The sequence below is a fragment of the Hetaerina americana genome, unplaced genomic scaffold, assembly GCF_022747635.1.
Source record: "Hetaerina americana unplaced genomic scaffold, ioHetAmer1.1.p SCAF_9, whole genome shotgun sequence".
Lineage (NCBI taxonomy): Eukaryota > Metazoa > Arthropoda > Insecta > Odonata > Calopterygidae > Hetaerina > Hetaerina americana.
The window spans coordinates 15,281,652-15,294,174 of NW_027287538.1; the positions used below are offsets into that span (position 1 = coordinate 15,281,652).

Here is a 12,523-nt window from a genome sequence, read left to right on the forward strand (position 1 = left end):
GAAGAACATGCCTCGGTGTATTATCTGGGGAGGAGGTTAAAGGATTGCGCCAACAACTTACTCAAAAACGGCATTTTGAACGAGAACGGAACGAGGTTAAAAGAAGAGAGAGAAATCATAGAGCATGTATGCCACCATTTTGAGACTCTCCTTTCTGGGGAGGACACATCACTCAAGGAAGAGACAGAAAATCTCACGCCACTCCCCCAACTGCCAGTGGAGGTGGCAGAGAGGATGGCGGAAAGAATCACAAGGGAGGAGTGCGAGGATGCTATGAGATGGCTCCCCAAGGGGAGGTCCCCGGGTACCGACGGTATCCCTTTTGAATTCTACGTAGAATTCTGGGAAGAGCTGAAGGATTTAATCATTCCAGCGATAGAGAACATCCTCCAAAATGGCACCCTCACCACGACCCAAAGAGAGGGGAAAATTGTCCTAGTGCCGAAAAGAAAAGAGCCAAGGAGCCTAAATGACTACAGACCCATCACCCTCCTCAACGCCGATTACAAGGTAGTAGCTAAAATCGTTAAAACCAGACTCAACGAAGCCGTGGAAAAGATAATCGGGCCAGACCAACACATAGTAGGAAAGGGGAGGAACATTGTAACGGCGCTGACAACGATCAGAGACGCAATCGCGAGCCACGAGAGCAGGCAGGGCGCGGGCCTTAAACTGGTAGCGGTAGATATTGAGAAGGCTTTCGACAGGGTGAACATAAACCACGTATTGAACACATTAAAGAGGATGGGATTCCCCGAAAAGTTTTTGAATACAATAAAAATGTTCACGAACAACATCACGTCGAAAGTAAAATTGAGCGCGGGGGCCGAAACAAAGTCGTTCCCCGTGAGAAGATCAATCAGACAAGGCTGTCCGCTTTCGATGCTTCTGTTCTCTATATCACTGGAGCCCCTGCTACATAGTCTTCGCAGAAACATTAAAGGAATCCCGGCGGGGAACGGAAAAGTGTCCGCGGTGGCTTATGCGGACGACGTAACGATCTTCGCCCAAGATCAAGCGGAAATTCATGTGATAGGGAAATCATTAAAGGAATATGAGGAGGAAAGCGGGCAAAAAGTAAACATGGAAAAGACAAAGGCCTTGACAATAAAAGACGCCGACTTCACCGCGACCAGTGAATGGAAAGAGGTGACCTCGATGGACATTCTGGGCATTCCATGGAGTAGGACTTCCACGGAGACGACAAACGCAGTATGGGAAAAGGCAACGAGAATGATAAAAGGAACATTAGCGCAATTGAGAGACAGGGACCTAAACATACATCAGAAAGTCCTTGCGATAAACGCATTGTTATTATCCAAGGCATGGTACGCCGCACTGATTTTCCCGTTGCCAGAAAAACATGGGGCTCTATTGACGAAAATAGCAACGCAATACCTTTGGGGAGGGCATTTGCTAAGAGTAGCAAAGAGCCAGGCCTGTCTACCCAAGGGGAAGGGGGGCCTAGGGCTGATCGACGTGCGGGACAAAGCCCTGGCACTCTATGCAAAGACAGTAATAAACATCCTATCCGACGACTGTCAACATTCAAAAGATCTGCTAAAGGCGGCATGGGGTGCACCAGGGCAGGATAGACTGCTGATGAAAACTATCAGGAAAGTTAAGGACTTAGTAGAAAAGATGCCGAGAGGAGTGACAGCCACCACCAAGTGCCTTTACCGACAACTCAGAAGCGACGACAACCACCGAATCAACATCGAAAAGCACATCCTATCGGTAAATTGGAAGAGAGTGTGGAAGAACATCAACGAAATAGCCATGACCCTAAGGACAAAGAGCGTCCTATTCCTATTCGCAAACTATATAGTGACCACCCAGCAAGTGAAACAAAACATGTATCTAACAAGCAGGAACGAATGCGAATACTGTGACAAAGCCGACACACAAGACCACAGGGTGTTCGAATGCACCATCTCAAGGAGGAGGTGGTGCCTAATAAAAAGAACATTTAGAGAATTAAACACCTTTGGAGAAAAGGAGATAGGAAATAGGAATATGATGATTCTGGATTTCAACATCTTTCCCCGCGTGAAAATGGAAACAATGTGCTGGCTGATTGGACAGCACCTTCTTACGGTACACAAGTGGGTTAAAATAGATATAGAAAGTTGGTGGGAACAAGTGAAAAAAGAGAGCAAAAACCTACCGGGCCGATTACAGCCATATTGGAAGAAAGTAGAACAAATGGTAAAAAAAGAAGTCATGAAAGAATAACAAGTTTAAAGAAAATTGGTCTTGGACTCAATGTAAACTGTCATGTATGCAAGGAAATATATTACCGATAACAAGTATGTGAATAAAGGGAATACGTTCAATAAATAAGAGCAGATAATAATGTAAACAATGTATCATTAATGTTTAACTGTGAAAAAAAGACGCAAAGGGGATGTTTAAAAAAAATTTGACTATTTATAATTGGCTTGATTTCATTGTAATCATTTTGTTCCCTATAAAGGATCTTGTATTGTTAATTCAAGTAAGGAAAATGTTCCCTAAGTTATGTGACGGTGAACACTTTCCGAATGCTTATAGTTCATAAGTGGTTCATACTTATATCATCCTTTGTTTAGAATTGTTCAATTGTGAAAATGTTCAATCTGTGGTCTTATGCACGCTTAAGATGGTGCACATGGTGTTAAATAACTATGTCTGTGAATGGAAATACATGCAATAAAAAAAAAAAAAATACCACGCTGAATACACCGGTTCTCGTCCGATCACCGAAGTTAAGCAGCATCGGGCCCGGATAGTACTTGGATGGGTGACCGCCTGGGAACACCGGGTGCCGTTGGCTTTCAATATTTTTTTTCCGAAACGAACGTATTTTGAGGCATTCTCTGATGTTTTTAATTTTTTTCAAATAATTTATTTTGCAATGCCAGACATTGCATGCGTGATTTTGAATTGGTATGTTCCCTTTTGACACCATTCCATTTCATCTAGATGCGACCAGCTCTCTTGGGGCAATGCATTGGTGCTGTAGTAACCCGTATCTCTTCCACATTTATCCAAAGTTCGTTTTGAGATGGCAAATTACCTCCGTCTCCCGCCATCATATAGTATGGTCGTGGACGGCCCGATGTATGCAAGCCGTGGGCAAGAAAATAGACGTCGTGTCGCGTCGTTGCAAGTGTTTGCGGGCTTGATATTGCTAAAATAGTTGACTCGAGAGTGGTGGAAATTGCCAACGGCCATACCACGCTGAATACACCGGTTCTCGTCCGATCACCGAAGTTAAGCAGCATCGGGCCCGGATAGTACTTGGATGGGTGACCGCCTGGGAACACCGGGTGCCGTTGGCTTTCAATATTTTTTTTCCGAAACGAACGTATTTTGAGGCATTCTCTGATGTTTTAAATTTTTTTCAAATAATTTATTTTGCAATGCCAGACATTGCATGCGTGATTTTGAATTGGTATGTTCCCTTTTGACACCATTCCATTTCATCTAGATGCGACCAGCTCTCTTGGGGCAATGCATTGGTGCTGTAGTAACCCGTATCTCTTCCACATTTATCCAAAGTTCGTTTTGAGATGGCAAATTACCTCCGTCTCCCGCCATCATATAGTATGGTTGTGGACGGCCCGATGTATGCAAGCCGTGGGCAAGAAAATAGACGTCGTGTCGCGTCGTTGCAAGTGTTTGCGGGCTTGATATTGCTAAAATAGTTGACTCGAGAGTGGTGGAAATTGCCAACGGCCATACCACGCTGAATACACCGGTTCTCGTCCGATCACCGAAGTTAAGCAGCATCGGGCCCGGATAGTACTTGGATGGGTGACCGCCTGGGAACACCGGGTGCCGTTGGCTTTCAATATTTTTTTTCCGAAACGAACGTATTTTGAGGCATTCTCTGATGTTTTTAATTTTTTTCAAATAATTTATTTTGCAATGCCAGACATTGCATGCGTGATTTTGAATTGGTATGTTCCCTTTTGACACCATTCCATTTCATCTAGATGCGACCAGCTCTCTTGGGGCAATGCATTGGTGCTGTAGTAACCCGTATCTCTTCCACATTTATCCAAAGTTCGTTTTGAGATGGCAAATTACCTCCGTCTCCCGCCATCATATAGTATGGTCGTGGACGGCCCGATGTATGCAAGCCGTGGGCAAGAAAATAGACGTCGTGTCGCGTCGTTGCAAGTGTTTGCGGGCTTGATATTGCTAAAATAGTTGACTCGAGAGTGTTGGAAAATGCCAACGGCCAAACCACGCTGAATACACCGGTTCTCGTCCGATCACCGAAGTTAAGCAGCATCGGGCCCGGATAGTACTTGGATGGGTGACCGCCTGGGAACACCGGGTGCCGTTGGCTTTCAATATTTTTTTTCCGAAACGAACGTATTTTGAGGCATTCTCTGATGTTTTAAATTTTTTTCAAATAATTTATTTTGCAATGCCAGACATTGCATGCGTGATTTTGAATTGGTATGTTCCCTTTTGACACCATTCCATTTCATCTAGATGCGACCAGCTCTCTTGGGGCAATGCATTGGTGCTGTAGTAACCCGTATCTCTTCCACATTTATCCAAAGTTCGTTTTGAGATGGCAAATTACCTCCGTCTCCCGCCATCATATAGTATGGTCGTGGACGGCCCGATGTATGCAAGCCGTGGGCAAGAAAATAGACGTCGTGTCGCGTCGTTGCAAGTGTTTGCGGGCTTGATATTGCTAAAATAGTTGACTCGAGAGTGTTGGAAAATGCCAACGGCCAAACCACGCTGAATACACCGGTTCTCGTCCGATCACCGAAGTTAAGCAGCATCGGGCCCGGATAGTACTTGGATGGGTGACCGCCTGGGAACACCGGGTGCCGTTGGCTTTCAATATTTTTTTTCCGAAACGAACGTATTTTGAGGCATTCTCTGATGTTTTTAATTTTTTTCAAATAATTTATTTTGCAATGCCCGACATTGCATGCGTGATTTTGAATTGGTATGTTCCCTTTTGACACCATTCCATTTCATCTAGATGCGACCAGCTCTCTTGGGGCAATGCATTGGTGCTGTAGTAACCCGTATCTCTTCCACATTTATCCAAAGTTCGTTTTGAGATGGCAAATTACCTCCGTCTCCCGCCATCATATAGTATGGTCGTGGACGGCCCGATGTATGCAAGCCGTGGGCAAGAAAATAGACGTCGTGTCGCGTCGTTGCAAGTGTTTGCGGGCTTGATATTGCTAAAATAGTTGACTCGAGAGTGTTGGAAAATGCCAACGGCCAAACCACGCTGAATACACCGGTTCTCGTCCGATCACCGAAGTTAAGCAGCATCGGGCCCGGATAGTACTTGGATGGGTGACCGCCTGGGAACACCGGGTGCCGTTGGCTTTCAATATTTTTTTTCCGAAACGAACGTATTTTGAGGCATTCTCTGATGTTTTTAATTTTTTTCAAATAATTTATTTTGCAATGCCCGACATTGCATGCGTGATTTTGAATTGGTATGTTCCCTTTTGACACCATTCCATTTCATCTAGATGCGACCAGCTCTCTTGGGGCAATGCATTGGTGCTGTAGTAACCCGTATCTCTTCCACATTTATCCAAAGTTCGTTTTGAGATGGCAAATTACCTCCGTCTCCCGCCATCATATAGTATGGTCGTGGACGGCCCGATGTATGCAAGCCGTGGGCAAGAAAATAGACGTCGTGTCGCGTCGTTGCAAGTGTTTGCGGGCTTGATATTGCTAAAATAGTTGACTCGAGAGTGGTGGAAATTGCCAACGGCCATACCACGCTGAATACACCGGTTCTCGTCCGATCACCGAAGTTAAGCAGCATCGGGCCCGGATAGTACTTGGATGGGTGACCGCCTGGGAACACCGGGTGCCGTTGGCTTTCAATATTTTTTTTCCGAAACGAACGTATTTTGAGGCATTCTCTGATGTTTTTAATTTTTTTCAAATAATTTATTTTGCAATGCCAGACATTGCATGCGTGATTTTGAATTGGTATGTTCCCTTTTGACACCATTCCATTTCATCTAGATGCGACCAGCTCTCTTGGGGCAATGCATTGGTGCTGTAGTAACCCGTATCTCTTCCACATTTATCCAAAGTTCGTTTTGAGATGGCAAATTACCTCCGTCTCCCGCCATCATATAGTATGGTCGTGGACGGCCCGATGTATGCAAGCCGTGGGCAAGAAAATAGACGTCGTGTCGCGTCGTTGCAAGTGTTTGCGGGCTTGATATTGCTAAAATAGTTGACTCGAGAGTGGTGGAAATTGCCAACGGCCATACCACGCTGAATACACCGGTTCTCGTCCGATCACCGAAGTTAAGCAGCATCGGGCCCGGATAGTACTTAGATGGGTGACCGCCTGGGAACACCGGGTGCCGTTGGCTTTCAATATTTTTTTTCCGAAACGAACGTATTTTGAGGCATTCTCTGATGTTTTTAATTTTTTTCAAATAATTTATTTTGCAATGCCAGACATTGCATGCGTGATTTTGAATTGGTATGTTCCCTTTTGACACCATTCCATTTCATCTAGATGCGACCAGCTCTCTTGGGGCAATGCATTGGTGCTGTAGTAACCCGGATCTCTTCCACATTTATCCAAAGTTCGTTTTGAGATGGCAAATTACCTCCGTCTCCCGCCATCATATAGTATGGTCGTGGACGGCCCGATGTATGCAAGCCGTGGGCAAGAAAATAGACGTCGTGTCGCGTCGTTGCAAGTGTTTGCGGGCTTGATATTGCTAAAATAGTTGACTCGAGAGTGGTGGAAATTGCCAACGGCCATACCACGCTGAATACACCGGTTCTCGTCCGATCACCGAAGTTTAGCAGCATCGGGCCCGGATAGTACTTGGATGGGTGACCGCCTGGGAACACCGGGTGCCGTTGGCTTTCAATATTTTTTTTCCGAAACGAACGTATTTTGAGGCATTCTCTGATGTTTTAAATTTTTTTCAAATAATTTATTTTGCAATGCCAGACATTGCATGCGTGATTTTGAATTGGTATGTTCCCTTTTGACACCATTCCATTTCATCTAGATGCGACCAGCTCTCTTGGGGCAATGCATTGGTGCTGTAGTAACCCGTATCTCTTCCACATTTATCCAAAGTTCGTTTTGAGATGGCAAATTACCTCCGTCTCCCGCCATCATATAGTATGGTCGTGGACGGCCCGATGTATGCAAGCCGTGGGCAAGAAAATAGACGTCGTGTCGCGTCGTTGCAAGTGTTTGCGGGCTTGATATTGCTAAAATAGTTGACTCGAGAGTGGTGGAAATTGCCAACGGCCATACCACGCTGAATACACCGGTTCTCGTCCGATCACCGAAGTTAAGCAGCATCGGGCCCGGATAGTACTTGGATGGGTGACCGCCTGGGAACACCGGGTGCCGTTGGCTTTCAATATTTTTTTTCCGAAACGAACGTATTTTGAGGCATTCTCTGATGTTTTTAATTTTTTTCAAATAATTTATTTTGCAATGCCAGACATTGCATGCGTGATTTTGAATTGGTATGTTCCCTTTTGACACCATTCCATTTCATCTAGATGCGACCAGCTCTCTTGGGGCAATGCATTGGTGCTGTAGTAACCCGTATCTCTTCCACATTTATCCAAAGTTCGTTTTGAGATGGCAAATTACCTCCGTCTCCCGCCATCATATAGTATGGTCGTGGACGGCCCGATGTATGCAAGCCGTGGGCAAGAAAATAGACGTCGTGTCGCGTCGTTGCAAGTGTTTGCGGGCTTGATATTGCTAAAATAGTTGACTCGAGAGTGGTGGAAATTGCCAACGGCCATACCACGCTGAATACACCGGTTCTCGTCCGATCACCGAAGTTAAGCAGCATCGGGCCCGGATAGTACTTGGATGGGTGACCGCCTGGGAACACCGGGTGCCGTTGGCTTTCAATATTTTTTTTCCGAAACGAACGTATTTTGAGGCATTCTCTGATGTTTTTAATTTTTTTCAAATAATTTATTTTGCAATGCCAGACATTGCATGCGTGATTTTGAATTGGTATGTTCCCTTTTGACACCATTCCATTTCATCTAGATGCGACCAGCTCTCTTGGGGCAATGCATTGGTGCTGTAGTAACCCGGATCTCTTCCACATTTATCCAAAGTTCGTTTTGAGATGGCAAATTACCTCCGTCTCCCGCCATCATATAGTATGGTCGTGGACGGCCCGATGTATGCAAGCCGTGGGCAAGAAAATAGACGTCGTGTCGCGTCGTTGCAAGTGTTTGCGGGCTTGATATTGCTAAAATAGTTGACTCGAGAGTGGTGGAAATTGCCAACGGCCATACCACGCTGAATACACCGGTTCTCGTCCGATCACCGAAGTTAAGCAGCATCGGGCCCGGATAGTACTTGGATGGGTGACCGCCTGGGAACACCGGGTGCCGTTGGCTTTCAATATTTTTTTTCCGAAACGAACGTATTTTGAGGCATTCTCTGATGTTTTAAATTTTTTTCAAATAATTTATTTTGCAATGCCAGACATTGCATGCGTGATTTTGAATTGGTATGTTCCCTTTTGACACCATTCCATTTCATCTAGATGCGACCAGCTCTCTTGGGGCAATGCATTGGTGCTGTAGTAACCCGTATCTCTTCCACATTTATCCAAAGTTCGTTTTGAGATGGCAAATTACCTCCGTCTCCCGCCATCATATAGTATGGTCGTGGACGGCCCGATGTATGCAAGCCGTGGGCAAGAAAATAGACGTCGTGTCGCGTCGTTGCAAGTGTTTGCGGGCTTGATATTGCTAAAATAGTTGACTCGAGAGTGGTGGAAATTGCCAACGGCCATACCACGCTGAATACACCGGTTCTCGTCCGATCACCGAAGTTAAGCAGCATCGGGCCCGGATAGTACTTGGATGGGTGACCGCCTGGGAACACCGGGTGCCGTTGGCTTTCAATATTTTTTTTCCGAAACGAACGTATTTTGAGGCATTCTCTGATGTTTTTAATTTTTTTCAAATAATTTATTTTGCAATGCCAGACATTGCATGCGTGATTTTGAATTGGTATGTTCCCTTTTGACACCATTCCATTTCATCTAGATGCGACCAGCTCTCTTGGGGCAATGCATTGGTGCTGTAGTAACCCGTATCTCTTCCACATTTATCCAAAGTTCGTTTTGAGATGGCAAATTACCTCCGTCTCCCGCCATCATATAGTATGGTCGTGGACGGCCCGATGTATGCAAGCCGTGGGCAAGAAAATAGACGTCGTGTCGCGTCGTTGCAAGTGTTTGCGGGCTTGATATTGCTAAAATAGTTGACTCGAGAGTGTTGGAAAATGCCAACGGCCAAACCACGCTGAATACACCGGTTCTCGTCCGATCACCGAAGTTAAGCAGCATCGGGCCCGGATAGTACTTGGATGGGTGACCGCCTGGGAACACCGGGTGCCGTTGGCTTTCAATATTTTTTTTCCGAAACGAACGTATTTTGAGGCATTCTCTGATGTTTTAAATTTTTTTCAAATAATTTATTTTGCAATGCCAGACATTGCATGCGTGATTTTGAATTGGTATGTTCCCTTTTGACACCATTCCATTTCATCTAGATGCGACCAGCTCTCTTGGGGCAATGCATTGGTGCTGTAGTAACCCGTATCTCTTCCACATTTATCCAAAGTTCGTTTTGAGATGGCAAATTACCTCCGTCTCCCGCCATCATATAGTATGGTCGTGGACGGCCCGATGTATGCAAGCCGTGGGCAAGAAAATAGACGTCGTGTCGCGTCGTTGCAAGTGTTTGCGGGCTTGATATTGCTAAAATAGTTGACTCGAGAGTGGTGGAAATTGCCAACGGCCATACCACGCTGAATACACCGGTTCTCGTCCGATCACCGAAGTTAAGCAGCATCGGGCCCGGATAGTACTTGGATGGGTGACCGCCTGGGAACACCGGGTGCCGTTGGCTTTCAATATTTTTTTTCCGAAACGAACGTATTTTGAGGCATTCTCTGATGTTTTAAATTTTTTTCAAATAATTTATTTTGCAATGCCAGACATTGCATGCGTGATTTTGAATTGGTATGTTCCCTTTTGACACCATTCCATTTCATCTAGATGCGACCAGCTCTCTTGGGGCAATGCATTGGTGCTGTAGTAACCCGTATCTCTTCCACATTTATCCAAAGTTCGTTTTGAGATGGCAAATTACCTCCGTCTCCCGCCATCATATAGTATGGTCGTGGACGGCCCGATGTATGCAAGCCGTGGGCAAGAAAATAGACGTCGTGTCGCGTCGTTGCAAGTGTTTGCGGGCTTGATATTGCTAAAATAGTTGACTCGAGAGTGGTGGAAATTGCCAACGGCCATACCACGCTGAATACACCGGTTCTCGTCCGATCACCGAAGTTAAGCAGCATCGGGCCCGGATAGTACTTGGATGGGTGACCGCCTGGGAACACCGGGTGCCGTTGGCTTTCAATATTTTTTTTCCGAAACGAACGTATTTTGAGGCATTCTCTGATGTTTTTAATTTTTTTCAAATAATTTATTTTGCAATGCCAGACATTGCATGCGTGATTTTGAATTGGTATGTTCCCTTTTGACACCATTCCATTTCATCTAGATGCGACCAGCTCTCTTGGGGCAATGCATTGGTGCTGTAGTAACCCGTATCTCTTCCACATTTATCCAAAGTTCGTTTTGAGATGGCAAATTACCTTCGTCTCCCGCCATCATATAGTATGGTCGTGGACGGCCCGATGTATGCAAGCCGTGGGCAAGAAAATAGACGTCGTGTCGCGTCGTTGCAAGTGTTTGCGGGCTTGATATTGCTAAAATAGTTGACTCGAGAGTGTTGGAAATTGCCAACGGCCATACCACGCTGAATACACCGGTTCTCGTCCGATCACCGAAGTTAAGCAGCATCGGGCCCGGATAGTACTTGGATGGGTGACCGCCTGGGAACACCGGGTGCCGTTGGCTTTCAATATTTTTTTTCCGAAACGAACGTATTTTGAGGCATTCTCTGATGTTTTAAATTTTTTTCAAATAATTTATTTTGCAATGCCAGACATTGCATGCGTGATTTTGAATTGGTATGTTCCCTTTTGACACCATTCCATTTCATCTAGATGCGACCAGCTCTCTTGGGGCAATGCATTGGTGCTGTAGTAACCCGTATCTCTTCCACATTTATCCAAAGTTCGTTTTGAGATGGCAAATTACCTCCGTCTCCCGCCATCATATAGTATGGTCGTGGACGGCCCGATGTATGCAAGCCGTGGGCAAGAAAATAGACGTCGTGTCGCGTCGTTGCAAGTGTTTGCGGGCTTGATATTGCTAAAATAGTTGACTCGAGAGTGGTGGAAATTGCCAACGGCCATACCACGCTGAATACACCGGTTCTCGTCCGATCACCGAAGTTAAGCAGCATCGGGCCCGGATAGTACTTGGATGGGTGACCGCCTGGGAACACCGGGTGCCGTTGGCTTTCAATATTTTTTTTCCGAAACGAACGTATTTTGAGGCATTCTCTGATGTTTTTAATTTTTTTCAAATAATTTATTTTGCAATGCCAGACATTGCATGCGTGATTTTGAATTGGTATGTTCCCTTTTGACACCATTCCATTTCATCTAGATGCGACCAGCTCTCTTGGGGCAATGCATTGGTGCTGTAGTAACCCGTATCTCTTCCACATTTATCCAAAGTTCGTTTTGAGATGGCAAATTACCTCCGTCTCCCGCCATCATATAGTATGGTCGTGGACGGCCCGATGTATGCAAGCCGTGGGCAAGAAAATAGACGTCGTGTCGCGTCGTTGCAAGTGTTTGCGGGCTTGATATTGCTAAAATAGTTGACTCGAGAGTGTTGGAAAATGCCAACGGCCAAACCACGCTGAATACACCGGTTCTCGTCCGATCACCGAAGTTAAGCAGCATCGGGCCCGGATAGTACTTGGATGGGTGACCGCCTGGGAACACCGGGTGCCGTTGGCTTTCAATATTTTTTTTCCGAAACGAACGTATTTTGAGGCATTCTCTGATGTTTTTAATTTTTTTCAAATAATTTATTTTGCAATGCCAGACATTGCATGCGTGATTTTGAATTGGTATGTTCCCTTTTGACACCATTCCATTTCATCTAGATGCGACCAGCTCTCTTGGGGCAATGCATTGGTGCTGTAGTAACCCGTATCTCTTCCACATTTATCCAAAGTTCGTTTTGAGATGGCAAATTACCTCCGTCTCCCGCCATCATATAGTATGGTCGTGGACGGCCCGATGTATGCAAGCCGTGGGCAAGAAAATAGACGTCGTGTCGCGTCGTTGCAAGTGTTTGCGGGCTTGATATTGCTAAAATAGTTGACTCGAGAGTGTTGGAAAATGCCAACGGCCAAACCACGCTGAATACACCGGTTCTCGTCCGATCACCGAAGTTAAGCAGCATCGGGCCCGGATAGTACTTGGATGGGTGACCGCCTGGGAACACCGGGTGCCGTTGGCTTTCAATATTTTTTTTCCGAAACGAACGTATTTTGAGGCATTCTCTGATGTTTTAAA

The 12,523-nt window shown here is 45.5% G+C and overlaps 19 non-coding genes and 1 pseudogene across 19 annotated transcripts; all 20 read left to right on the top strand.

Moving 5' to 3' along the window:
* Positions 1-2,706: 2,706 nt before the first annotated feature.
* LOC139699163 (5S ribosomal RNA) lies at positions 2,707-2,805 on the top strand (annotated as a pseudogene).
* A 399-nt stretch (positions 2,806-3,204) lies between these two features.
* Positions 3,205-3,323, top strand: LOC139699208 (5S ribosomal RNA). The gene has a single exon (XR_011703102.1). It is a non-coding gene; the product is annotated as a 5S ribosomal RNA (ribosomal RNA).
* Positions 3,324-3,712: 389 nt separating this feature from the next.
* On the top strand, positions 3,713-3,831 carry LOC139699209 (5S ribosomal RNA). The gene has a single exon (XR_011703103.1). It is a non-coding gene; the product is annotated as a 5S ribosomal RNA (ribosomal RNA).
* Positions 3,832-4,220: 389 nt separating this feature from the next.
* LOC139699670 (5S ribosomal RNA) lies at positions 4,221-4,339 on the top strand. Its single transcript, XR_011703538.1, has one exon. It is a non-coding gene; the product is annotated as a 5S ribosomal RNA (ribosomal RNA).
* A 389-nt stretch (positions 4,340-4,728) lies between these two features.
* Positions 4,729-4,847, top strand: LOC139699671 (5S ribosomal RNA). The gene has a single exon (XR_011703539.1). It is a non-coding gene; the product is annotated as a 5S ribosomal RNA (ribosomal RNA).
* A 389-nt stretch (positions 4,848-5,236) lies between these two features.
* Positions 5,237-5,355, top strand: LOC139699672 (5S ribosomal RNA). Its single transcript, XR_011703540.1, has one exon. It is a non-coding gene; the product is annotated as a 5S ribosomal RNA (ribosomal RNA).
* Positions 5,356-5,744: 389 nt separating this feature from the next.
* LOC139699210 (5S ribosomal RNA) lies at positions 5,745-5,863 on the top strand. The gene has a single exon (XR_011703104.1). It is a non-coding gene; the product is annotated as a 5S ribosomal RNA (ribosomal RNA).
* A 389-nt stretch (positions 5,864-6,252) lies between these two features.
* LOC139699598 (5S ribosomal RNA) lies at positions 6,253-6,371 on the top strand. The gene has a single exon (XR_011703470.1). It is a non-coding gene; the product is annotated as a 5S ribosomal RNA (ribosomal RNA).
* Positions 6,372-6,760: 389 nt separating this feature from the next.
* LOC139699129 (5S ribosomal RNA) lies at positions 6,761-6,879 on the top strand. Its single transcript, XR_011703055.1, has one exon. It is a non-coding gene; the product is annotated as a 5S ribosomal RNA (ribosomal RNA).
* Positions 6,880-7,268: 389 nt separating this feature from the next.
* LOC139699211 (5S ribosomal RNA) lies at positions 7,269-7,387 on the top strand. The gene has a single exon (XR_011703105.1). It is a non-coding gene; the product is annotated as a 5S ribosomal RNA (ribosomal RNA).
* Positions 7,388-7,776: 389 nt separating this feature from the next.
* Positions 7,777-7,895, top strand: LOC139699212 (5S ribosomal RNA). Its single transcript, XR_011703106.1, has one exon. It is a non-coding gene; the product is annotated as a 5S ribosomal RNA (ribosomal RNA).
* A 389-nt stretch (positions 7,896-8,284) lies between these two features.
* Positions 8,285-8,403, top strand: LOC139699213 (5S ribosomal RNA). The gene has a single exon (XR_011703107.1). It is a non-coding gene; the product is annotated as a 5S ribosomal RNA (ribosomal RNA).
* Positions 8,404-8,792: 389 nt separating this feature from the next.
* On the top strand, positions 8,793-8,911 carry LOC139699214 (5S ribosomal RNA). The gene has a single exon (XR_011703108.1). It is a non-coding gene; the product is annotated as a 5S ribosomal RNA (ribosomal RNA).
* Positions 8,912-9,300: 389 nt separating this feature from the next.
* On the top strand, positions 9,301-9,419 carry LOC139699673 (5S ribosomal RNA). The gene has a single exon (XR_011703541.1). It is a non-coding gene; the product is annotated as a 5S ribosomal RNA (ribosomal RNA).
* A 389-nt stretch (positions 9,420-9,808) lies between these two features.
* Positions 9,809-9,927, top strand: LOC139699216 (5S ribosomal RNA). Its single transcript, XR_011703110.1, has one exon. It is a non-coding gene; the product is annotated as a 5S ribosomal RNA (ribosomal RNA).
* A 389-nt stretch (positions 9,928-10,316) lies between these two features.
* Positions 10,317-10,435, top strand: LOC139699217 (5S ribosomal RNA). Its single transcript, XR_011703111.1, has one exon. It is a non-coding gene; the product is annotated as a 5S ribosomal RNA (ribosomal RNA).
* A 389-nt stretch (positions 10,436-10,824) lies between these two features.
* Positions 10,825-10,943, top strand: LOC139699218 (5S ribosomal RNA). The gene has a single exon (XR_011703112.1). It is a non-coding gene; the product is annotated as a 5S ribosomal RNA (ribosomal RNA).
* A 389-nt stretch (positions 10,944-11,332) lies between these two features.
* Positions 11,333-11,451, top strand: LOC139699219 (5S ribosomal RNA). The gene has a single exon (XR_011703113.1). It is a non-coding gene; the product is annotated as a 5S ribosomal RNA (ribosomal RNA).
* A 389-nt stretch (positions 11,452-11,840) lies between these two features.
* LOC139699674 (5S ribosomal RNA) lies at positions 11,841-11,959 on the top strand. Its single transcript, XR_011703542.1, has one exon. It is a non-coding gene; the product is annotated as a 5S ribosomal RNA (ribosomal RNA).
* Positions 11,960-12,348: 389 nt separating this feature from the next.
* Positions 12,349-12,467, top strand: LOC139699676 (5S ribosomal RNA). The gene has a single exon (XR_011703544.1). It is a non-coding gene; the product is annotated as a 5S ribosomal RNA (ribosomal RNA).
* The last annotated feature ends 56 nt before the right edge of the window (positions 12,468-12,523 follow it).